The sequence below is a fragment of the Oryx dammah genome, unplaced genomic scaffold, assembly GCF_014754425.2.
Source record: "Oryx dammah isolate SB20612 unplaced genomic scaffold, SCBI_Odam_1.1 HiC_scaffold_27, whole genome shotgun sequence".
NCBI lineage: Eukaryota > Metazoa > Chordata > Mammalia > Artiodactyla > Bovidae > Oryx > Oryx dammah.
In genome coordinates, this window is record NW_024070211.1 from 94636614 (window position 1) to 94663853 (window position 27240).

The following is a 27240-nucleotide window of genomic DNA, read 5'->3' on the forward strand; positions in this document are numbered from 1 at the left end:
CAAGTTATTACAGTGAAAATATCCTTTCTAAAAGTATCAGCATTTATGTGTACAGCATACCAATAAAGAATAGGATAAAAAAATCTGATGCAATAAAAATACAGTTTGTAGTATTTTATTATAAATGCTTTTTGCTTGACTAAGCAGTAGTTGAGTCTTTAAATTTGGCATTGAATATTTTGTGACGATGTTGAAGCTTGGGATTCTTTTCTAACATCGAGGATATTATTTTAATGAAGATGATACATATAATATTTATTTTTTGACAGCTTGGAACTTTAGCAGATGATTATTAATAATTTATATTGCATAATATTGATTCAACACTAATAGAAAGTATGACATATAAATCATGCATATGCAACATTGAGTTGACTTTTATCCATTTTTACTAGTGTACACTAATGTAGCTTTATGAATCATAATTGAAAGATAGACAGTGATACAAGGGATAATCAATGTTGATATAGAAAAGAACATTGAAGGAGTAAAAAAAGGAAAACAAAAAAGAGGCCAGGGTCAAGTCGAGGACTGAGATACCATAGCTGCTGCTGCTAAGTCACTTCAGTCGTGTCTGACTCTGTGCGACCCCATAGACAGCAGCCCACCAGGCTTCTCTGTCCCTGGGATTCTCCAGGCAAGAATACTGGAGTGGGCTTCCATTTCCTTCTCCAATGCATGCATGCATGCTAAGTCACTTCAGTCGTGTCCGACTCTGTGTGACCCCATGGACAGCAGCCCACCAGGCTTCTCTTTCCCTGGGATTCTCCAAGCAAGAATACTGGAGTGGGCTTCCATTTCCTTCTCCAATGCATGCATGCATGCTAACTCACTTCAGTCGTGTCTGACTCTGTGCGACCCCATGGACAGCAGCCCACCAGGCTTCTCTGTCCCTGGGATTCTCCAGGCAGGAATACTCAGTGGGTTGCCATTTCCTTCTCCAATGCATGCATGCATGCTAAGTTGCTTCAGTCGTATCCAACTCTGTGCGACCCCATGGACAGCAGCCCACCAGGCTCCTCTGTCCACGGGATTCTCCAGACAAGAATTCTGGAGTGGGTTCCCATTTCCTTCTCTGAGATACCATAGGGATTTCTCTTATCTACTCAGTGAACGAAGTCCAGTGATAATTCATGGTTTTATTTATTCAGTCTTTTTTTTCCCCTCAATCAACAAATATTTTTCTAACACCTAACATGATAATCTCATGAATCCTAATGCCTCTGGCTGTCTCATGTAATCTGTCTCTAATTTTACTGCCTTCATTATACTTTGAATATATTATATCCATTCTTTTTCTTATATTTCCCCTTTTAATCATATATCTTTTCCACATATTTTAAGCTCAGTTCTTAAGTCTCTTTTTCTGAATATTTCTGATCTCATTCACAATGACCAGTATCAGTTACTTCCTTTTTCGTTATCTCTCTATATATACATATATGTCTTGCTTTGTTCCTGTTGCTTTTTAGTGGGGTATTTGTTTATAATTTTGCTTCTATATAAGGCTGTGATCTCCTAAATCAAAGGTCTTGTCTTATTTATTCATCTCTGGTCTGATGACCATTTAGTATTGTGCACAAAGCAAGTATTCACATACTTGAATGGATGAGTACATTTTTGATGTGCAGTATTTGATTTCTTTGCTTAGGTTTTAAAGGAGTGAGAATTTGAGAAGAGTATATTTGGCCCTAAATTATTTCATACTTGAGAATATATCATTGTGTTAGTAATTTTATTAATATTTATTTCTTGGTATACTCATCTTTGTCTCCTTAAATATTAAGTACGAGGCTTTCATTTTTAACAAAGAGCTGAGTGCCTAAAGTAATAGACATCAAAGTCACAGTGTACCAGTTTTCAGTCCTTTAAAAGTTATTTAAAAGTCAAGAGTTCATTGTGTGATATCACTGAAATAAAATCAGTGGACAGTCTATTAAAAAAACTCAATGTATACCTCTGGCCTGCAGCGATATTCCTTAACTTAGAAATATGTAAATCCATTTACAAAATGGAGAAACTATTTAAATCATATGACACAGATCATAAATATACATTTTCATGTATAGAAGCCAGAAAGCAGAATCCAGTCACAAGAAACCCAGATGAGGAATTGTGAACTAGAAACTGCCTTATATCAAAAACAGATTTATAGGTAACCTTCCAGGGGATGCAGGTCAAACTAACTACCGGAAACTAATGACTGTAATAGAGTCTTCTTGAAAGGGCTTTAGTAAACCACATGTGATGCTCCTTTAAGGGAAAATAATCATGTGGATTATTTGGTGCTAGCCATCCTGTGCAATCTATGTAAAGGAGACCTTTGAAAGGGAAATCAAACGAATCTATAAGGGAAGTGATCACTTGCTAGGTATGTGACACATTTAATATTCTTCAACGCTTCTGTGTTTCTCTCAAGTTCACTCTGCTTAGTATGACTTCATGGCTCTCTGTGACCTGGCTGTCTATGAAATGCCTCTCTATAACTCAGGAATGTCTGACTCTTTGCAACCGCATGGACTTTAGCCCACCAGGTTTCTCTGTCCATGAAATTCTCCAGGCAAGAATACTGGTGTGGGTAGCCATTCCCTTCCCCAGGAGATCTTCCCAACCCAGGGATCAACCTGGGTCTCTCATTGCAGGCAGATTCTTTACCATCTGAGCCACCAGGGAAGCCCATAGCCTGGTCATTACCTACTTACTTGTTATGTTATTATTGCTTCAGTTCAGTTCAATTCAGTTCAGTTGCACACTCGTGTCCAACTCTTTGCTACCCCATGAATCGCAGCACGCGAGGCCTCCCTGACATTCACCATCTCCCGGAATTCACCCAGACTCAACGTCCATCGAGTCCATGATGCCATCCAGCCATCTCATCCTCGGGCGTCCCCTTCTCCTCCTGCCCCCAATCCCTCCCAGCATCAGAGTCTTTTCCAATGAGTCAACTCTTTGCATGAGGTGGCCAAAGTACTGGAGCTTCAGCTTTAGCATCATTCCTTCCAAAGAAATCCCAGGGCTGATCTCCTTCAGAATGGACTGGTGGGATCTCCTTGCAGTCCAAGGGACCCTCAAGAGTCTTCTCCAACACCACAGTTCAAAAGCATCAATTCTTCAGTGCTCAGCCTTCTTCACAGTCCAACTCTCACATCCATACATGACCATAGGAAAAACCATAGCCTTGACTAGACGGACCTTAGTTGGCAAAGTAATGTCTCTGCTTTTGAATATGCTATCTAGGTTGGTCATAACTCTTCTTCCAAGGAGTAAGCATCTTTTAATTTCATGGCTGCAGTCACCATCTGCAGTGATTTTGGAGCCCCCCAAAATAAAGTCTGACACTGTTTCCACTGTTTCCCCATCTATTTCCCATGAAGTGATGGGACTAGATGCCATGATCTTCGTTTTCTGAATGTTAGCTTGAGGCCAACTTTTTCACTCTCCTCTTTCACTTTCATCAAGGGGCTTTTTAGCTCCTCTTCACTTTCTGCCATAAGGGTGGTGTCATCTGCATATCTGAGGTAATTGATATTTCTCCCGGCAATCTTGATTCCAGCTTGTGATTCCTCCAGCCCAGCATTTCTCATGATGTACTCTGCATGTAAGTTAAATAAGCAGGGTGATAATATACAGCCTTGATGTACTCCTTTTCCTATTTGGAACCAGTCTGTTGTTTCATGTCCAGTTCTAACTGTTGCTTCCTGACCTGCATACAGATTTCTCAAGAGGCAGGTCAGGTGGTCTGGTATTCCCATCTCTTTCAGAATTGTCCACAGTTTATTGTGATCCACACAGTCAAAGGCTTTGGCATAGTCAATAAAGCAGAAATAGATGTTTTTCTGGAACTCTCTTGCTTTTTCCATGATCCAGCAGATGTTGGCAATTTGATCTCTGGTTTGTCTGCCTTTTCTAAAACCAGCTTGAACATCAGGGAGTTCAAGGTTCACGTATTGCTGAAGCCTGGCTTGGAGAATTTTGAGCATTACTTTACTAGGATGTGAGATGAGTGCAATTGTGCGGTAGTTTGAGCATTCTCTGGCATTACCTTTCTTTAGAATTGGAATGAAAACTGACCTTTTCCAGTCCTGTGGCCACTGCTGAGTTTTCCAAATTTGCTGGCATATTGAGTGCAGCACTTTCACAGCATCATCTTTCAGGATTTGAAATAGCTCAACTGGAATTCCATCACCTCCACTAGCTTTGTTCATAGTGATGCTTTCTAAGGCCCACTTGACTTCACATTCCAAGATGTCTGGCTTTAGATTAGTGATCACATCATCATGATTATCTGGGTCGTGAAGATCTTTTTTGTACAGTTCTTCCATGTATTCTTGCCACCTCTTCTTAGTATCTTCTGCTTCTGTTAGGTCCATACCATTTCTGTCCTTTATTGAGCCCATCTTTGCATGAAATATTCCCTTGGTATCTCTAATTTTGTTGAAGAGATCTTTAGTCTTTTCCATTCTGTTGTTTTCGTCTATTTCTTTGCATTTATCACTGAAGAAGGCTTTCTTATCTCTTCCTGCTATTCTTTGGAACTCTGCATTCAGATGCTTGTATCTTTCCTTTTCTCCTTTGCTTTTTGCCTCTCTTCTTTTCACAGCTATGTGTAAGGCCTCCCCAGACAGCCATTTTGCTTTTTTGTATTTCTTTTCCATGGGGATGGTCTTGATCCCTGTCTCTTGTACAATGTCACGAGCCTCATTCCATAGTTCATCAGGCACTCTATCCATCAGATCTGGAGGTGAAGTCGCTCAGTCATATTCGACTCTTTGCAACTGCATGGACTGTAGCCTACCAGGCTCCTCCCTCCATGGGATTCTCCAGGCAAGAGTACTGGAGTGGTTTGCCATTGCCTTCTCCAGGGGATCTTCCCAACCCAGGGATCGAACCCGGGTCTCCCACATTCCAGGCGGATGCTTTAACCTCTAAGCCACCAGGGAAGCCCTGATCTAGGCCCTTAAATCTATTTCTCACTTCCACTGTATAATCATAAGGGATTTGATTTAGGTCATACCTGAATGGTCTAGCAGTTTTCCCTACTTTCTTCAATTTAAGTCTGAATTTGGCAATAAGGAGTTGATGATCTGAGCCACAGTCAGCTCCTGGTCTTGTTTTTGTTGACTGTATTGGGCTTCTTCATCTTTGGCTGCAAAGAATATAATCAATCTGATTTCGGCATTGACCATCTGGTGATGTCCATGTGTAGAGTCTTCTCTTGTGTTGTTGGAAGAGGGTGTTTGCTATGACCAGTGCATTTTCTCGGCAAAACTCTATTAGTCTTTGCCCTACTTCATTCTGCATTCCAAGGCCAAATTTGTCTATTACTCCAGGTGTTTCTTGACTTCCTACTTTTGCATTCTAGTCCCCTATAATGAAAAGGACATCTTTTGGGGGTGTTAGTTCTAAAAGGTCTTGTAGGTCTTCATAAAACCATTTAACTTCAGTTTCTTCAGTGTTACTGGTTGGGGCGTAGACTTGGATAACTGTGATATTGAATGGTTTGCCTTGGAGATGAACAGAGATCATTCTGTCGTTTTTGAGATTGCATCCAAGTACTGCATTTTGGACTCTTTTGTTGACCATGATGACTACTCCATTTCTTCTAAGGGATTCCTTCCCGCAGTAGTAGATATAATGGTCATCTGAGTTAAATTCACCCATTCCAGTCCATTTTAGTTTGCTGATTCCTAGAATTTCGACGTTCACTCTTGCCATCTGTTGTTTGACCACTTCCAATTTGCCTTGATTCATGGACCTGACATTCCAGGTTCCTATGCAATACTGCTCTATACAGCATCAGACCTTGCTTCTATCACCAGTCACATCCACAACTGGGTATTGTTTTTGCTTTGGCTCCATCCCTTCATTCTTTCTGGAGTTATTTCTCCACTGATCTCCAGTAGCATATTGGGCACCTACTGACCTGGGGAGTTTCTCTCTCAGTATCCTATCATTTTGTCTTTTCATACTGTTCATGGGGTTCTCAAGGCAAGAATACTGAAGAACAGGTTAGAATGTGTAAAGTTTCATTACTTTTATGTGTCTGTGTATCTGAGACTCCAGGATCCCCATTTCCCTTTATTGTTGGTGCATTCTATTCTCTAAGATGACAACCTTTTGCCACATCACATCCTTCACTCCTTTCCAACTTAATAAATCTTCCTTCATATCCCATTCTGATCATAAACATATCTTTTAATTTATACCTTCCTTGATTTGCTGAGAAAACCTAACTTCTGCAAGCAGAGTGATCTAGACATAAGCTTCTTTTTGGCTTGTTAGTGTTTTGGTTAGCAGTATATATTTCTTTTATACTTCAATCAAAGAAGTTCTCAAAATGATCTCTCCTTCCTTTTGACTTGTGTGTTGATAAAATCTATCACTTTTCTGTGGCTTAGTACTTAGAAATTTCAGTAACTCAGAAATTTCCTTTAAGACGTTTGAAAGATGACATTTTCCTAAGTCAGTTTAACAGGTGTCCTACTAAATGAACTGCCTCATTCATGTTGATGACTCTCTCTGCATGTCAAGTATGAAGAGACCATTGCCTCTTTCCTGTGATGACCCCTACTTGAAATACAATTCATCTCAGCTCTCAACTTCTAAGAGTCTCACAAAGTAGTGATTGTTCGAGGACACAAGGATCAGAGATAGTAAACAATTTGAAGACAGAAGTGTATAGGTGCTTCCTGTGAATGTTCAGAAAATTGCCAATTTTACTGAAACAAGTGTGTTTAAGAGATTTCATGTGCAAATAGGTTTTTAAGATAGATGTTATCTCGAGTGTAATACCATATAGTTCAACATAATTATGATAAGGAATTTTATTTTCTGATATCACTGGTAATGATTCTAATAATCAGATTCTAGAGAAAACTTTTTCCTATAATTCACATTTTAGAAAATACAAGCAGACTATCAGAGACTAATAGTAGGTTAGTATGTTATGTATAACACTCATATTGTATATAATATCTTGTTATATATGTAAGAGAGCATATATAGGCATACTAATATGGAATCTGTTAGTACAATCTAACAATATATTAGATTCAAGAACACATTTTTTAGTGCATTTCTATACTCTGCTAACTTTCACATTAAACTGATGACATGAGTTTGACATTTGCATTCTAGTTGTGCTAAAATTAAGTTCTAGAAGATTAAGTAAATAGCCAGAGCAACAATGACTCCATTTTCAAAATCACTACTGCTTCCTTATTAACATATACATTAAAAATGTTTAAAGCATATTTTCATGCGATCACTAAATGTGTAGGTTTCACTGACAAGAGCCATCTTCTGAAAGCCTCATAAACCTGAACCTACCCAAAACTTGGAAAACCTACCCAAAACTTGGAAAACCTACCCAAATGTTTTAATAGACATCAAAATCTTTAGGTCCTTCATAGAGATCCCAGTGACCTCAGCCCTGCCCATCTCCCACGTGTAAGAAGAAACAAAGCAAAGAGTAGATTCTCAAATACTCAAAGAAAGAAAGAGAGTTATTACCACGTGTAAAATAGATAACCAGGGCTAGTTTGAAATATGATGCATCCAAAGCCAGTGCTCTGTGACAACCTGGAGGGATGGGGTGGGGGGGAGTGAAAGAGGTTTTGAGGATGGAGGAGACACATGTATACCTGTAGCCAATTCATATTGATGTATGGCAAAAACCACCACAATACTGAAAAGTAATTATCCTCCTATTAAGTAAATAATATTTTTAAAAATGTCAAGTTTGCTAGATGGGGAAGGAGTGTTGGCATTTCGGGGTGTTGATTTGGGAAGACTGGTTGGGGAATTTGAAGTAATCAGTGGCTTTAGTACCATCAGAATTGAAAGATGTCATCATGGAATGGCAAGGAGAACACAGTTCAGATGGACTACTGGTTCAGTTAAAACAGAGCTATTCTGTTCTAACGTGAAGCACAAGGTTAAGACATACACTTCAAACACGAACTGCTTCCTTGCATGGTGCTTCTTCTGGCAGGGATGGGAAATTTCTTTACTCTCATTTTTTTTCATGTCTTTGGATGCATAAAATCTTATATATCCTTTCAAAATCAAAAACTTTCACACTATATTGCTAGAGAGATATATTCAGGGGAAAAATATTTATAGAGTTTTTGAAAAATAATCAGTGGAAAGTAGAATTTACTTAACCAATCAGTTCAGTTCAATCACTGAGTTGTGTCTGACTCTTTGTGACCCCATGGACTTTAGCATGCCAGGCTTCCCTGTCTATCATCTTCTCCCGGAGCTTACTCAAACTCAAGTCTATTGAGCTGGTGATGCCATCCAACTATCTCATTCTCTGTCGTCCCCTTCGCCTCCTGCCCTCAATCTTTCCCAGCATCAGGGTCTTTTCCAATGAGTCAGTTCTTCGCATCAAGTGGCCACAGTATTGAAGCTTCAGCTTCACCATCAGTCCTTCCAGTGAATATTCAGGGCTGATTTCCTTTAGGATAGACTGGTTGGATCTCCTTGCAGTCCAAGGGACTCTCAAGAGTATTCGCCAAAACCACAGTAGAAAAACATCAATTCTTCAGTGCTCAGGTTTCTTTATAGTCCAACTGTCACATCCATACATGACTACTGGAAAAACCATAGCTTTGAATGGACAAACCTTTGTTGGCAAAGTAATGTCTATGCTTTTTAAAATGCTGTATAGGTTGGTCATAGCTTTTCTTCCAGGGAGCAAGCAGCTTTTAATTTATTGGCTGCAGTCACCATCTGCAGTGATTTGGAGTCCAAAAAAATAGTCTGTCACTGTTTCCATTGTTTCCCCATCTATTTGCCATGAAGTGATGGGACCAGATACCATGATTTGCTTTCTGAATGTTGACCTTGAAGCCAACTTTTTCACTCTCCACTTTCACTTTCAGCAAGAGGCTATTTAGTTCTTCTTCACTTTCTGCCATAAGGGTGGTGTCATCTGCATATCTGAGGTTATTGATATTTCTCCCGGCAATCTTGATTCCAGCTTGTGCTTCATCCAGCCTGGTATTTCTCATGATGTACTCTGCATATAAGTTAAATAAGCAGGGTGACAATATACAGCCTTGACGTACTCCTTTCCCAGTTTGGAACCAGTCTGTTGTTCCATGTCAAGTTCTAACTGTTGCTTCCTGACTTGCATACAGATTTCTCAAGAGGCAGGTCAGGTGGTCTCATATTCCCATCTCTTGAAGAATTCTCCATAGTTGTTTGTTATCCACACAGTCAAAGGCTTTGGCATAGTCAATAAAGCAGAAGTAGATTTTTTTCTGGAACTCTCTTGCTTTTTCGATAATCCAGTGAATGTTGGCTATTTGATCTCTGGTTCCTCTGCCTGTTCTAAAATCAATTTGAACATCTGGAAGTCATGGTTCACCTACTGATGAAGCCTGGCTTGGAGAATTTTGAGCATTACTTTACTAGTGTGTGAGATGAGTGCAATTGTGCAGTAGTTTGAACTTTTTTTGGTGTTGCCTTTCTTTGGGATTGGAGTGAAAACTGACCTTTTCCAGTCCTGTGGCCACTGCTGAATTTTCCAAATTTGCTGGTATATTGAGTGCAACACTTTCACAGCATTGATCTTTTAGGATTTGAAACAGCTCAACTGGAATTCCATTACCTCCACTAGCTTTGTTAGTACTGATGCTTCCTAAGGCCCACTTGACTTCACATTTCAGGATGTCTGGTTCTTGGTTATCATACCATTGTGGTTATCTGGGTCATGAACATCTTTTTTGTACAATTCTTCTGTGTATTTTTGCCACCTCTTGTTAACATCTTCTGCTTCTGTTAGGTCGATACCATTTCTGTCCTTTATTGAGCCCATCTTTGCATGAAGTGTTCCCTTGATACCTCTAATTTTCTTGAAGAGATCTCTGGTTTTTCCCATTCTGTTGTTTTTCTTTATTCCTTTGCATTGATCACTGAGGAAGGCTTTCTTATCTCTCCTTGCTATTCTTTGGAACTCTGCATTCAGTTGCTTATATCTTTCCTTTTCTTTTTTGCTTTTCACTTCTCTTCTTTTCTCAGATATCTATAAGGCCTCCTCAGACAACCATTTTGCCTTTTTGCATTTCTTTTTCTTGGGGATGGTCTTGATCACTGCCTCCTCCTTAACCAATGCACTGTATCAAAAATGTGTTATGCCAGCTATGCTGTCTTGTATATAATAGATTTTGTATAATGTTTAGATCTAAAGGAATAAACTTTAACAACCCTCTGCTTAATGGTACCATATCATCCACCATACCATCCAGGTTCTGTTACTTGCTTCCTCGCCTAGGTAAGCAAAGGTTGAAAGTATCTGAAAGGACCTTGGAATAGATATAAAGGTTTGAAACACAGACATTATTTTATTTTTAAATGGCAATAAAGAGAGAGACAGATGGCTGTTCCCTTTACATATTGTAATAACAACCAGTACTGTCAATTAAAATAAGACATAGCTCAAAATATAACTAAACCTATACTGAGAGTGAAATTACTGAGACAAGACCACAGCTCTCTTCACTTTAAAGCAAGGCTTTAGGTTGTGTTCAAATTAGTTGGTCATTGAACTCACATTCCGAGTTCACTTTCCTAGTTTTGAAATCATCTTATACATTGAATCGTGTTATAAGTGAAAAATAGATGAGACTGGCACCTTTATAGGAATTTGTTCTTGTATCTCAGTTTCCCTCTTTGAAACAAGTTAATGTTTTAGATTATGTTTCCTAAGTCCTAACTCAAAGTTATTCTGAGTTTCTTTAATTGTGCTATTCAGGTTAAGATTGCTCAGCTTACCTTAGATACATTTCTTTTTCACAGTTCTTAATAAAGTACTTTCTTTTTTTTGTTGGGGGGGGTGCTATTTTGCTCTTGTATTCTTGGAAAAGAAGCAGTGAATTGTGGCTGTTTTCCAACAGATTTCTATTGATTTTAGGAAAGTTAATGGCTTCCATAAAAACTATATTTTAAAATATCACCAAATCACTGTAATGTTATTGATAGCTATTTGTCCAGAAAGGAGCCTTGGAAAAACAATTGCATTGATGTGCATCATGTACTTCAAATTCAATGTATTTAATCTGATTTACTTGGCTGAGACCTAGTCAGTGCTTTGTCAGCATATCAGGAGTGAAACAAAGAAGCTATAATTAATTAAATAAATGCTAGATATAGAAACTTGAGATTTGAGGTGACATTTTGGTCGTAACATTTCCTTTGAGCTCAGCAGAATGGACAGACAGCTTAGTTGAAAGTAATTGTTCTTGGTTTAATGGCACATGATTAGATGAGGATGGTTATTTTTCTCATGCTACTGGCTGCTAGGACTCTCAGTTGGCAGGCAGGATGGTACGCAACTGTCAAACGTTTAATCAAAAAGTTCAGAAAATAAAAGGGTATGATTTAATTTGCTATTATTATCTTCTTTTTCTTATGAGAAGTACTAGTAAAATTTCATGGCATGTCCATCCATCTTCGTCTTTCTAACAATATGAAATTGTTGGTCTCCCATCTTTCTCACCTTCTAAATATAATCAGTTTTCAAGTTTTGTTAAATTTGCCTCTTAAATATCTTTTCAATCTATCTCCACAGTCATTGTCTTTTAACACAGCTTCTCAACTGGTCTACTTGCTTTAGTCTTGCCCTGATCAGATATTTTCTCCAGGAAACAGTCAAGGTGATTTCTGCAAAGCCTATCAGACAGTGTCACAACCTTTGATTAAACACATCAATTACCCCCCACTGAGTGGAGCAGCACATTTTTTTTCCAGGTGATAAGTACAAATTTCCTTCAATATAAAACAGCAGACACTACTTGTCAGATAGAGGTTTTTCAGCATTCCAAGGAAATAAGAGAGTTTAACCTTTCACTATAAAATAGTTGTGCTTAATATGATCTTGGTCCCTGAAAGTAAACGTTGAAATCTTGATAATAGTAGTAGTACTAATAACAGGCAATATTTATTGAATTTTCTATGAAATCAAAGAATGGAAATGGTGAGGAAGAGTCCTTAGGCTAATTTCCAGGTGCTGTTTTATGAATTAGATCTGAGGTGGGGAAACATGATGTCATGTTTGGGCAGTTTGTACAGATAAGTTATGTACTTGAGGTGAAATAGGGAATGTCATTAAAAGGTATGCAGAATGTATAATCTCCTTCCAAAGTTAAAAAATACTAAGAACAGATAAATTATAAAATAATTGCACAAGATAATGGAAAATCTTTTTAACTGTGGATGCAGTCTGTGTCACTGAGCATGTCACTTTGATTGCATGTTACAGCACTTTGTGGGTACAAATCTAGGCAGGAGTGGATGCTCTCATAATCTGAGGAGGAGGTCTTTTTAAGGAAAAAAGAGTACAAAATGATGAAATCAAGTATGTGAAAATGAAAAGGACGTGTGCTAGTGGAAGTCCCTGAAGCATAAGCTTCATGAGTATCATCTTAAATCACCTCTGGCAGATTGAGGTTTTGAATGTTTACTTTCTCCTTCTCTTGATGAATAGTCTGTGTATATTTCCCTTTCTCTTCTGATGATAGGAACATTTCTTCATTGAGATCCTAGAATGTTCTCATAACAGGCCTAGACTTAGATCTTATTTGTTAAATACTTTACAGTAAGCTCTACTTCTTCCACTGTTTATTAGATATTATATGCACTTAAAGAATTCATGTCTGAAGAAAGATTAAAAAAAGAGTCTGTATTGCTTAAGGGAAGAAGTAGATTAAAAAGAGCATGAGAACAGCCTATAAATAACTAGCAACTGTCAGTATCAGAGGGAATGGAGCCCCTGTAGATGGTATAAGCAGTCATGATAGTTTAAAATTACAGAGGGAGAATTTTCTTTATATTTTTAAAGAATGGCTGCATAATTATATCTTTGTTTGTGGAAACTTTGACTTTAAACTTAGGTTCTGAAAATTAACTTAGCCTACATAGAAAATATACCTATTTCTTACTTCCATTCATTTTGTGGAGATAAAATATAGGCACAGTAAGAGAGATTGCCCATTTACACTTATGTAAATAGGCTAGGCCTGTTGTGAGCAGGATAGTTAGAGTGTACAAATGTAAAAACAGCAAAATAGGGTATTTAATTATGTGACTTTTCATTCCACCCTTAAAAGTAATGTTTGTTTTTTTTTTAATTTAACTGTTTCAGACCCCTTTGTGAATTATAATATTAAAAATTTAGAAGCTGTTAAAGAAAACAGATTTGATAGTGTATCTCTGTCCATAGTTTTTTTGTTTTGTTTTTCCCACCATGTGCATTATGGTACCTAGGCTCACCTTTAAGGCAGACTAAAATGGTTGAAATGTAGCATGTAAGCACTGATAAGGGCTCCTGTGGTGTAGAAGAGTTAATTCCAAAATAGAAGCAATCTGTTTTCATCACTTACAATCAATGTACCAACAATGACAAGTCCTTGTTAGCCTACATCCATAGTTTACATTAGAGTTCACCTTTTGTGTTGTGCATTCTAAATTTTGACAACTATGTAATGACATCACACAGAATAGTTTTACTGCCCTAAAAACCCTGGTGTGCCAGCTGTTCATCCCCAAACACTGTACTGATTAATCTTTTCACTCTCTCCATCATTGCCTTTTCCAGACCAAAATGCCATATAATTGGAATCATACAGTATGTAGACTTTTCAGATTTACTCATTTTCACTTAATAACATCCATTTGAAATTACTCCATGTCTCTTTGTGGCATGATAGCTCATTTATTTTTATCACTGAATAGTATTCTTTTGTGGAGATACACACCAGTTTGTTTATCTATTTATCTATTGAAGAATATTTTGGTTGCTTCCAAGTTTGGGCAATTATGAATAACGTTGCTGTAAATATTTGTGTGCAGATTTTTGTGTGGACATAAATTTTCAATTCATTTGAATAAATAACAGACTTATTGCTGGATCATATAGTAAGACTACATTTTGTTTTGGAAGAAATTGTCAAACTGTCTTCCAAAGTGGCTGTACCATTTTGCGTTCCCATAGCAGTGCCTGGGAGTTCCAGTTGCTTCGCAACCCCATCAGCATTTGCTATGGTCAGTGCTCCAGATTTTGGCCATTCTAATAAGGGGCAGGAGAAGAAGGGGACGACCGAGGATGAGATGCCTGGATGGCATCACTGACTCGATGGATGTGAGTCTGAGTGAATTCCAGGAGTTGGTGATGGACAGGGAGGCCTGGCATGCTACGATTCATGGGGTTGCAGAGTCGGACACGACTGAGCAACTGAACTGAACTGAATAAGGGTATAGTGGTATCTCTTTGTTATTTTACTCTTCAATTTTTTAATGACATACAATGTGGAGCATCTTTTCATATGATTGATTGCCATCTGTATATCTTCTTTGATGAATGGTTTGTTCAGATCTTTTGCGCTTTTTTTTAGGTGCAGGTTTATTAGCTAAAAATGAGAGAGCAACAACTTTACATGAATTTTGAAAATGAAATAATTCATTTCAAATCTTAGCATAGACTAGAATATGTATATACAATAAATTTTAGGTGATATTGCTATAAACTCTGTATATTACATCATAATAACATGTCTGCAACAAAGCTCACTCCCCATACCTCATCCCATCAACCAACTTCCCTTTCCTCTTTTAAAAATCAATACTGCCAATATTCTTCTGTTTGATTTAGTTTAAAAGATTTCTATTATTCTTTATGTATTCCCAAAATGTGGACAAATTTATTTCACTTCTTTTGGAATTCTTGATAAATAAAGGTATAAATTAGTGAATGAAACAGTCTCAGGATAACTTTGGATACTTTTGTGTCAGTATATTTCAGAGGATTTAATAATACACATTTCATGTATTTTTCAGGTCAGTCAAAACTTGTTTAACTTCAGGAATGTTTATCAGAAAGACTAAAATATTTCTTGAAATAAAATAACTGTAAGATGTTATTTTCTAATCCTTGTTTTAATCTTGTTCACAAAGTCCTGTATCGAAGTTTAAACATCAATAGGTGCAAGTCTGTTAAAATTGGCAGAACATTTGAGAATGTAGTTTCTGATGATGATTCATCTAAAAATTGATACCTGTAGGTATGTATCATCACAAAATGAGCTTCTTCTTTTCTTCTTTACCAGTTATTAATTCTATCTTATGCTTCATTAAGTGGGCATCCATCCAGAGAGCTTGGGTCCTAATATTCTAAGTGGATTAATTTACTTGCCTTTTCTCCTTTGTCTTTCTCTCCTTTAGTTCAGTTCAGTCGCTCAGTCATGTCCGACTCTTTGCAACCCCATGAATCGCAGCACGCCAGGCTTCCCTGTCCATCACCAAATCCTGGAGTTCACTCAGACTCACGTCCATCAAGTCAGCGATGCCATCCAGCCATCTCATTCTCTATTGTCCCCTTCTCTTCCTGCCCCCAATCCCTCCCAGCATTAGAGTCTTTTCCAATGAGTCAACTCTTCGCATGAGGTGGCCAAAGTACTGGAGTTTCAGCTTTCGCATCACTCCTTCCAAAGAAATCCCAGGGCTGATCTCCTTCAGAATGGACTGGTTGGATCTCCTCGCAGTCCAAGGGACTCTCAAGAGTCTTCTCCAACACCACAGTTCAGAAACATCAATTCTTCGACACTCAGCCTTCTTCACAGTCCAACTCTCACATGACCGTAGGAAAAACCATAGCCTTGACTAGGCGGACCTTTGTTGGCAAAGTAATGTCTCTGCTTTTCAATATGCTATCTAGGTTGGTCATAACTTTTCTTCCAAGGAGTAAGCGTCTTTTAATTTCATGGCTGCAGTCACCATCTGCAGTGATTTTGGAGACCCCCAAAATAAAGTCTGACACTGTTTCCACTGTTTCCCCATCTATTTCCCATGAAGTGATGGGACCAGATGCCATGATCTTCGTTTTCTGAATGTTGAGTTTTAAGCCAACTTTTTCACTCTCCACTTTCACTTTCATCAAGAGGTGTTTTAGTTCCTCATCACTTTCTGCCATAAGGGTTGTGTCATCTGCATATCTGAGGTTATTGATATTTCTCCCAGCAATCTTGATTCTAGCTTGTGTTTCTTCCAGTCCAGCGTTTCTCATGATGTACTCTGCATAGAAGTTAAATAAGCAGGGTGACAGTATACAGCCTTGATGTACTCCTTTTCCTATTTGAAACCAGTCTGTTTTTCCATGTCAAGTTCTAACTGTTGCTTCCTGACCTGCATACAGATTTCTCAAGAGGCAGGTCAGGTGGTCTGGTATTCCCATCTCTTTCAGAATTGTCCACAGTTTATTGTGATCCACACATTCAAAGGCTTTGGCGTAGTCAATAAAGCAGAAATAGATGTTTTTCTGGAACTCTCTTGCTTTTTCCATGATCCAGCAGATGTTGGCAATTTGATCTCTGGTTCCTCTGCCTTTTCTAAAACCAGCTAGAACATCAGGAAGTTCATGGTTCACGTATTGCTGAAGCTTGGCTAGGAGAATTTTGAGCATTTCTTTACTAGTGTTAAAAGACACTTACTCCTTGGAAGAAAAGTTATGACCAACCTAGATAGCATATTCAAAAGCAGAGACATTACTTTGCTGACTAAGGTCCGTCTAGTCAAGGCTATGGTTTTTCCTGTGTTCACGTATGGATGTGAGAGTTGCACTGTGAAGAAGGCTGAGCACCGAAGAATTGATCCTTTTGAACTGTGGTGTTGGAGAAGAGTCTTGAGAGTCCTGTGGACTGCAAGGAGATCCAACCAATCCATTCTGAAAATCAGCCCTGGGTGTTCTTTGGAAGGAATGATGCAAAGCTGAAACTCCAGTACTTTGGCCACCTCATGCGAAGAGTTGACTAATTGGAAAAGACTCTAATGCTGGGAGGGATTGGGGGCAGGAGGAGAAGGGGACGACAGAGGATGAGATGGCTCGATGGCATCACTGACTCAATGGACGTGAGTCTGAGTGAACTCCAGGATTTGGTTATGGACAGGGAGGCCTGGCGTGCTGCGATTCATGGGGTTGCAAAGAGTTGGACACGACTGAGCAAATGAACTGAGATGAGTGCAATTTTGCAGTAGTTTGAGCATTCTTTGGCATTACCTTTCTTTGGGATTGGAATGAAAACTGAACTTTGCCAGTCCTGTGGCCACTGCTGAGTTTTCCAAATTTGCTGGCATATTGAGTGCAGCACTTTCACAGCATCATCTTTCAGGATTTGAAATAACTCAACTGGAATTCCATCATCTCTACTAGCTTTGTTCATAGTGATGCTTTCTAAGGCCCACTTGACTTCACATTCCAGGATGTCTGACTCTAGATGAGTGATCACACCATCGTGAGTATCTGGGTCATGAAGATCTTTTTTGTACAGTTCTTCTGTGTATTCTTGCCACCTCTTCTTAATATCTTCTGCTTCTGTTAGGTCCAGACCATTTCTGTCCTTTATCGAGCCCATCTTTGCATGAAATATTCCCTTGGTATCTCTAATTTTGTTGAAGAGATCTCTAGTCTTTCCCATTCTGTTGTTTTCCTCTATTTCTTTGCATTGACTCCTGAAGAAGGCTTTCTTATCTCTCCTGGCTATTCTTTGGAACTCTGCATTCTGATGCTTATATCTTTCCTTTTCTCCTTTGCTTTTTGCTTCTCTTCTTTTCACAGCTATTTGTAAGGCCTCCCCAGACAGCCATTTTGCTTTTTTCATTTCTTTTCCATGGGGATGGTCTTGATCCCTGTCTCCGTACAATGTCAATTAGGTCATAATTTAGACCTTTTTAATATTAAGAAGTATTTGAATATTAGACAGTTTTATATAGTATATACCAGCATCATTTATATGATATAAATAATTCTGTTTGTAAATGTCAAAACTTTCTGCAAAGATATATATGATAAAATTTTCCCACAAGTTCACCAAACCAGTGGGGACCACTGTGGGAGGTCACCAGTTGAGAATTTTTCCTTTATATCTTGGTTCCCTTCATGAACGAAATGCTGTAGAGAGATCATTTTTTACTTAAAAGATGGGAAAAAATTTAGAGTGCCTTAAGAGTTGAGCTATATTTTAGCATAAAGCTACAGAGTTTGGCTTCTTCTGAAAATGTCAATTTAAGGAAGTTACTATTCGCATCTCATATGTTATTTGCCTTAGCATTTTTATATATGACTTTTTACTTGAAGTGATTTTATTTTTTTTAATTCAAATTGTTTAAAGTGTTATTCTTGGAGATGAGAAACAATGTAGTTTCAGGAAACCTTTAATAGTTTGACTTTTAAATACCTGCTTATTTCGTGGAAGATAAATAGATTATTTCAAAAGACTTGTGTATATGTGTTCAAACCAATCATTTTCCTATAAAATATCATATATTTGTGATTATTACTGTAATGTGGAGTTTTTCACTCCTAAAATAAAAGCTACTCTGTAATAGTTCTCATAAAATTTTAGGGACTTTATTTTTCATTTAGGCTTTGTAAATAACAACAACAAATTAGAAGCAAAATTCCCTGACCTTTTACTGCAAAGCGTAGAACCAGCACAACCGCTGAATTGCAAATATTTATTCAGGCTCTGTTCTAAGCCTGCAAGCAAACAAAATGTATTTGAATTTTTGCCAAAGAAGATGTTAAAAAAATAGCCATAGTTTGTGATGCAAAATGATATAGCAACCTATATAAAAAGTGAATCTCATGAATTAAAGGGAAAATAAGTTTTCAAATATCTGATAAAAATGGATTGTCTCCATTTTCTAAGGTGATCAATTATAGTTGCATAAGGGGTAGTTTCTTCAAAACTTTAGCTATAAGTAGAGGTCACATATTCAAGTGTATCAAAATATTCAAGTAATTTAATTATCATAATACTTAATGGTTAAGTGGGGATAAATCTAACCTCTAGTAGATGTATCTAGTTGTACATCTATCAGTGTATAATTTCACAAAAATGTAAGGAAAAAAATGACTGATTATCATTGAATATGATTTATTAGCAAGTATGTCTTGCTTCTTTGTGCAAGAATCATTCATAGTGATTATATATAATACATAGTCATTATATATAATATATTTTAAGATTTTCCCCTCCCTACTTTACTAATCAAAATAAGAAGCTCTTAATATAGTTGTTTCAGAGTGAATTTTTGAGTTCATGTGTTGAACTAATTAATAGATCATCACCTTAAAAGCATAGAAAGTAATCAATATTGTCATATTATATGTATCTATACTGCAGTTATATCCCTTCCATTTTGTTGACTACAGTCTCTCCTGGTGGTGAATAAATTATCCATGTGTATGGGAACTTTGTTCATTCAAAAAGTTGACTTTTCTTGCACTGCCGTTTTAGCCTTCCCATTCATCACTTTCCTCTATTCCTTTTACTGTCTCTTCCAAACAAAGCATTAAGCATCCAATACAGGCACAGTGTTGGATACTAGCAATGTTATGTTGATAAAGAGTTCTCTCAAGAAACTTACTCTAATATTTATCTGTAAGCATAATGAATGAACAAAAAGTGAAGTTGCTCAGTCGTGTCTGGCTCTTTGTGACCCTGTGGACTGTAGCCTACCAGACTCCTCCATCCACAGAATTCTCCAGGCAAGAATACTGGAGTGGGTTGCCATTTCCTTCTCCAGGGGATCTTCCTGACCCGGGGATCGAACCCAGGTCTCCTGTATTGCAGGCAGATGCTTTACCCTCTGAGCCACCAGGGGAGCATATACAGTGTAAGGTACATAGTAAATATGGATCAAATATGTGATTTCTCCATTACTTATCACTGCATAAAAATGAACTGTATCCTAAATTCAGGTACAATTGGTTGTGCCCTTACATAGCTGAATGTGTGCACAAATCTGTCCTCACCCCAGAATGTTTTTTTTTTTTTTTCACATAGTGGGTGTGAACTGTGTGGTAGACTACTAGTCATTTTTCAGACTAGGTTTATTTTTTATTTTATTTTTAATTGAAAATGTAAATGTAGTATTCCACTGCATCCTAAAAGACAAATTGCTTTTACTTTTATTTATGTTTTAAATTTTTCTGGCTCTGTGGTAGAAAAATGCACTCTGTGGCATATGGGATCCCTGTTCCCCATCCAGGAATCAAACCTGTGCCCTCTGAAGTGGATGAGCAGGGTCATAACCATTGGACTGCCAGGGAAGTACCCAAAAGCTTGGGTTTAAACATGGAGGTTGAGAGTGTTGATCTTTCATCCCATTGCCATAATACCTTGTAATTCAGCATCTAGAAGAGTGCCTGGCAGAAAGGAGATGCTTAACAAATTAATAAATGTTAAACATTATCAGCGATGAATATGTACATATGTGTGTGTGTCATTGAGATATTTAATACACTTACTTGTCAAAGAATGTGATGTGTGTATATGTGCATGTGAACATGAAAATAAGACACATTTAAAATGTAGTAAATTAAAGTAGAAAAATCCTGTTAGGAAAAACTCCATAGAATTAATTTCATTTGATCTGAACTTCAAGTTCAGTTCAGTTCAGTTCAGTCACTCAGTCGTGTCCGACTTTTTGTGACCCCATGAATCGCAGCACGCCAGGCCTCCCTGTCCACCATCAACTCCTGGAGTTGACTCAAACTTATGTCCATCGAGTTGGGGATGCCATCCAGCAATCTCATCCTCTGTTGTCCCCTTCTCTTCCTGTCCCCAATCCCTTCCAGCATCAGGGTCGTTTCCAATGAATCAACTCTTTGCATGAGGTGGCCAAAGTATTAGAGTTTCAGCTTCAACATCAGACCTTCCAATGAACAGCCATGACTGATTTCCTTTAGGATGGAGTGGTTGGATCTCCTTGCAGTCCACGGGACTCTCAAGAGTCTTCTCCAACACCACAGTTCAAAAGCATCAATTCTTCAGTGCTCAGCTTTCTCTATAGTCCAACTCTCACATCCATACATGACTACTGGAAAAACCATAGCCTTGACCAGACAGACCTTTGTTGGCAAAGTAATGTCTCTGCTTTTTAATATGCTGTCTAGGTTGGTCATAACTTTCCTTCCAAGGAGTAAGCGTCTTTTAATTTCATGGCTGCAATCACCATCTGCAGTGATTTTGAACCCCCCAAAATAAAGTCAGCCACTGTTTCCACTGTTTTCTCATCTATTTGCCATGAAGTGATGGGACTGGATGCTATGATCTTAGTTTTCTGAATGTTGAGCTTTAAGTCAACTTTTTCACTCTCCTCTTTTTTTTTTTCTGTTTTCTTTTTTTTTTCATTTTATTATTTTTTTAATTTAAATTTTATTTTTTTTTACTTTACAATACTGTATTGACATGAATCTACCACAGGTGTACATGAGTTCCCAACCCTGAACCCCCTTCCCACCACCCTCCCCATATCATCTCTCTGGGTCATCCCAGTGCACCAGCCTCAAGCATCCTGTATCCTGTATCGAACCTAGACTAGTGATTTGTTTCTTACATGATAGTATACATGTTTCGATGCCATTCTCCCAAATCATCCCACCCTCTCCCTCTCCCACAAAGTCCAAAAGTCTGTTCTTTACATCTGTGTCTCTTTTGCTGTCTCGCATATAGGGTATTCATTACCATCTTTCTAAATTCCATATATATGTTAGTATACTGTATTGGTGTTTTTCTTTCTGGCTTACTTCACTCTGTATAATCGACTCCAGTTTCATCCATCTCATTAGAACTGATTCAAATGTATTCTTTTTCATGGCTGAGTAATAGTCAATAGTGTATATGTACCACAACTTTCTTATCCATTCATCTGCTGATGGACATCTAGGTTGTTTCCATGTCCTGGCTATTATAAACAGTGCTGTGATGAACACTGGGGTACATGTGTCTCTTTCAATTCTGGTTTCCTCGGTGTGTATGCCCAGCAGTGGGATTGCTGGGTCATAAGGCAGTTCTATTTCCAGTTTTATAAGGAATCTCCACACTGTTCTCCATAGTGGCTGTACTAGTTTGCATTCCCACCAACAGTGTAAGAGGGTTCCCTTTTCTCCACACCCTCTCCAGCAAACTGGTCAACCACCTGTAAAAGAATGAAACTAGATCACTTTCTAACCCCATTCACAAAAAGAAACTCAAAATGGATTAAAGATCTAAATGTAAGACCAGAAACTATAAAACTCCTAGAAGAGAACATAGGCAAAACACTCTCTGACATAAATCACAGCAGGATCCTCTATGATCCACCTCCCAGAATACTGGAAATAAAAGCAAAAATAAACAAATGGGATCTAATTAAAATTAAAAGCTTCTGCACAACAAGGGAAACTATAAGCAAGGTGAAAAGACAGCCTTCGAAATGGGAGAAAATAATAGCAAATGAAGCAACTGACAAACAACTAATCTCAAAAATATACAAGCAACTTATCCAGCTCAATTCCAGAAAAATAAATGACCCAATCAAAAAATGGGCCAAAGAACTAAATAGACGTTTCTCCAACGAAGACATATGGATGGGTAACAAATGAAAAGATGCTCAACATCAGTCATTATCAGGGAAATGCAAATCAAGACCACAATGAGGTACCATTTCACTCTCCTCTTTAAATATGAGGAATTACATCAACAGGTAGAGAGATGGTAGAGGACAATTCAAGCAGTCAAAATAGCATAAACTAAGCAGTATGTATGGAAAACAGTACTTAACTAATAGGAAAGTCATCCACTTAAGAAAACCAGAGAAGAGTATCATAGAGGTTAAAAAGACTGGCTCTGGATTTGGAGGTTTGAGTTTATATCTGGACTGCAACATACTTTGTCATGTATCAATGGACAAGCTGTTGATTAAATTCCAGTATTCAATTCAGTTTAGTTCAGTCACTTAGTCATGTACGACTCTTTGTGATGCCATGGACTGCAGCACGCCAGGCTTCGCTCTCCATCACCAACTCCCAGAGCTTACTCAAACTCACGTGTATTGAGTTGGTGATGGCATGCAACATCCTCATTTTTCAACTTCTGTTGTCCTCTTCTCCTCCTGCCTTCAATCTTTCCAAGCATTAGGGTCTTTTCCAGTCAATCAGATCTTCTCATCAGGTAGTGAAAGTATTAAAGTTTCAGCTTCAGCATCAGTTCTTCCAATGAATATTCAAGGACTGATTTCCTTTAGGAGGGACTGGTTGGATCTCCTTGCAGTCCAAGGACTCTCAAGAGTCTTCTCCAACACCACAGTTCAAAAGCATCAATTCTTTGGTACTCAGCCTTTATAGTCCAACTCTTTATAGTCCAACTCTCACATCCATACATGACTACTGGAAAAACCATAGCTTTGACTAGACGGACATTTTTGGCCAAGTAATGTCTCTGCTTTACAATATGCTGTCTAGGTTGGTGATAGCTTTTCTTCCAAGGATCAAGAGTTTTTTAATTTCAAGGCTGCAGTCACCATCTGCAGTGATTTTGGAACCCCCCCAATAGAAAGTTTCTTACTGTTTCCATTGTTTCCCCATCTAGTTTCCATGAAGTGATAAACATCATTAGTTCCTCTTCACTTTCTCCCATAAAGGTGGGGTCATCTGCATATCTGAGGTTATTGATATTTCTCCCAGTAGTCTTCATTCCGTCTTGTGCTTCATCCAGCCTGGTATTTCTCATGATGTACTTTGCATATAAGTTAAATAAGCAGGGTGACAATATACAGCCTTGTACTCCTTTCCTAATTTTGAACCAGTTCCTTATTCCATGTCCAGTTCTAACTGTTGCTTCCTGATCTGCATATAGGTTTCTCAGGAGGCAGGTCAGGTGGTCTGGTATTCCCATCTCTTTCAGAATTTTCCACAGTTTATTGTGATCCACACAGTCAAAGGCTTTGGCATAGTCAATAGAGCAGAAATAGCTGTTTTTCTGGAACTCTCTTGCTTTTTCCATGATCCAGCGGATGTTGGCAATTTGATCTCTGGTTCCTCTGCCTTTACTAAAACCAGCTTGAACATCTGGAATTTCACAGTTCACGTACTGTTGAAGCCTGGCTTGGAGAATTTTGAGCCTTACTTTGCTAGCTTGTGAGATGTGTGCAATTGTGTGGTAGTTTGAACATTCTTTGGCTTTGTCTTTCTTCAGGATTGGAATCAACACTGACCTTTTCTAGTCCTGTGGCCAGTGCTGAGTTTTCCAAATTTGCTAGCATACTGAGTGCAGCACTTTCACAGCATCATCATATAGGATTTTAAATAGTTACACTGGAATTCCATCACCTCCATTAGCTTTGTTACTACTGATGCTTCTAAGACCCACTTGACTTCACATTCCAGGATGTCTGGCTCTAGGTGAATGGCCTTACCATTGTTATTATCTGGGTCACTAAAATCTTTTTTTGTATAATTCTTCTGTGTATTCTTCCCACGTTTAATTAATATATTACGCTTCTGTTAAGTCCGTACCATTTGTGTCCTTTATTGTGCCCATCTTTGCATGAAATATTCCCTTGAAGAGATCTCTAGTCTTTCCCATTCCCTTGTTTCCCTCTATTTCTTCCAGCATTATCTGAAAGATATTCTGTTTTCTTTTAAGCTAAAACTCTATTACATTTTTCCCTTTGAAAAGTATCTTTTATGATTTCAGTCTAATAATATAGGGTATTTTACTATACATTGGTATATTCCTAATAGTAATTAGGTTGCATTATACCTATACTATTAAGATATTTCAGAAGCTAAAAATCATATCTTAACAGGAGAAAACAATAGCATGAATGGATTTAGGTAGCTTTGATTCTATAGTTGTCAGTGCAAGAAAGAATGTTTAATAGATGCCGTGAAGGAAAAAAAGAAAAAGATATGCAAGAATTGAACATTTCCAGTTAGTTAAGGGAATGATAATCATTTGAAAATATATCCTTTAAATTCTACAGTGCTTCTATATGAAGTGAGTGTGGAGAGCTGAAGATAGTGCCTTGTCAACAAAGTAGAGAATTTAATTGTATTTTGAGGGACATAGTTGCTGCTGTAAAATTAGTCACATTTGTGCAGGGCAGTCCAGGTTAACTGTGCTAGACTTGACTCACTTTATTATGTATGTAGTGATAGATCTTCTCTCATATTCTAGATAAATATAAACAACCTGGAATATATCAGGTTAATAGAAACAAGACGAAAATTATTTCATTTACCTTGAGTTGATTCTAAAGAAGTGTTCACTAAAGAATTGAAATAAAATGATCTTTTATCTAGTTGGAACATTAATAATAATAATAATAATTGATAATAGCTATCAATTATTGAACCTTTATTATTTATCAGATATATGGTAAACCCATCAGCTAGATAATATAATCATAATAGCCTTATAAATATTATATTTTTATCCTAAATATATTTTTATCCCTTATTACTATTGTTTTTTTTTTTTTAGTAATCAAAATTCAGATCATTAAAATAGTATGCCCAAGGCCTTACTGCTACTGCTGCTGCTAAGTCACCTCAGTCGTGTCCGACTCTGTGTGACCCCATAGACGGCAGCCCAACAGGCTCCCCCATACCTGGGATTCTCCAGGCAAGAACACTGGAGTGTGTTGCCATTTTCTTTCCAATGCATCAAATTGAAAAGTAAAAGTCAAGTCACTCAGTCATGTCCTACCCTCAGCGACCCCATGGACTGCAGGCTTCCAGGCTCCTCTGTCCATGGGATTTTCCAGGCAAGAATACTGGAGTGGGATGCCCATTGCCTTCTCCGCAAGGACTTACTAATGAGTGGTTAAAACAGCAACAGTCTCGTTTATATTCAAGGCCCATGTCCTTTTACTTAATATTACCCTGATTCTCTTAACTATATTTTCATCAGTATGATAATGAATTCTGCATCATATATTCCATCTGCCATTGACCCTTAGGACCTGTACTTATATTCCTTTCTGGGAAGCTAACATTTTGTTTTATTGGAATTGGATAAAAATCTATTTTCTTTTCTTTTGTTCTTCTGGGAACTCAGAAATCTAAAGTAATTCATTTGAAACATTTATTGCTAAATGTTCTATTTACACTTTATTCTCTAACAAATATAATTGTTTTTTTCTTCTGGTGTTTTTATTTATTTATTTATTTATTGGACTTTAACCTAACTTAGGCAATAATAGCAATTTGATGTCTGTGAGCACATTGTAAGACCAAGTGCCTGTAAATAATAGAGGATAATATTTGGTTGAATGTATGCCAGAAACATCTTACCAAAGTCTGTCTGATCAAAATACGCTGAGCTTTAAAAACATACATCTTTTTAAAAACTGCAGTGTTTGGAAGCCAATGATGCATTCTTAGGAACTTTGCAACATATATCCCAGAAGAGCCTGATGCCATGACCTTAGTATTATTGAGTAGCTGTGTACACAGGGTCTTTATGCTTTGTAAACAAAATAAAGCTCCAAACATCATATGCTTCCTCAGAACCTTTATCCTTTAGAGTTCAGCTCAGTGAAACAATAGGGAGCATGCAGAGAATGCCAAGGGAGCTTTACAGTTGTTACATCTTGGGTGATGGGTGAAATTTTGGAAGTACTTTAGGAACGGCACAGCTACAGACCTTATTCAGTAATCCTCAGAGCAGTGCATAGGGCAGACTAGGAAATTACTTTGTGATATAGCACATGGGCTTCCCTGATAGCTCAGTTGGTAAAGAATCCGCCTGCAGTGCAGGAGACCCCAGTTCGATCCCTGGGTTGGGAAGATCAGCTGGAGAAGGGATAGGCTACCCACTCCAGTATTCTTAGGCTTCCCTGGTGGCTCAGCTGGTAAAGAATCCACCTTTAATGTGGGAGACCTGGATGGGATCTCTGGGCTGGGAAGATCCTCTGGAGAAAGGAAAGGCTCCCCACTCCAGTATTCTGGCCTGGAAAATTCCATGGACTCTATAATCCATGGGATCACAAAGAGTCGGACATGACTGAGCAACTTTCACTTCACTTTCATAGCACATGACATGCATGCTAAGCTATTAGTCAACTCACTTATAAAAACCACTGCCCATTTAAAGACAAAATAGACAAAGAGGGTAGAATTAAGAAACAAAAAGATGTAACTTGGCTAAATATTTCAGCTGTGTGTGTATAAATGTATAATGAAATTTCTAGAGTTGTATAGCCTCTAAGTCTTTGGATTAAAGTGACAATTTTTATTGCACAAGCTATATATATATATTTTTTATAATTATAATGATATATATAATTATATATATATAATTTAATTATACAAGTAAGTTACATAAATATAACTTAATTACATATATTTATTAATTAATTTCATTTAATTCTCAGAATATTCAGGTGCAAATATTTGTTCAGTCACTCAGT

At 37.7% G+C, this 27240-nt stretch overlaps 1 protein-coding gene and 1 non-coding gene across 3 annotated transcripts in view; one reads left to right on the forward strand and one right to left on the reverse strand.

The window, feature by feature from the left end:
- KCNJ3 (potassium inwardly rectifying channel subfamily J member 3) overlaps nucleotides 1-27240 on the forward strand; it is a 184306-nt gene that overhangs the window by 147097 nt on the left and 9969 nt on the right. The gene's annotated exons all lie outside the window — the stretch shown is intronic.
- On the reverse strand, nucleotides 4869-4940 carry TRNAS-GGA. Its single transcript has one exon. It is a non-coding gene; the product is annotated as a tRNA-Ser (tRNA).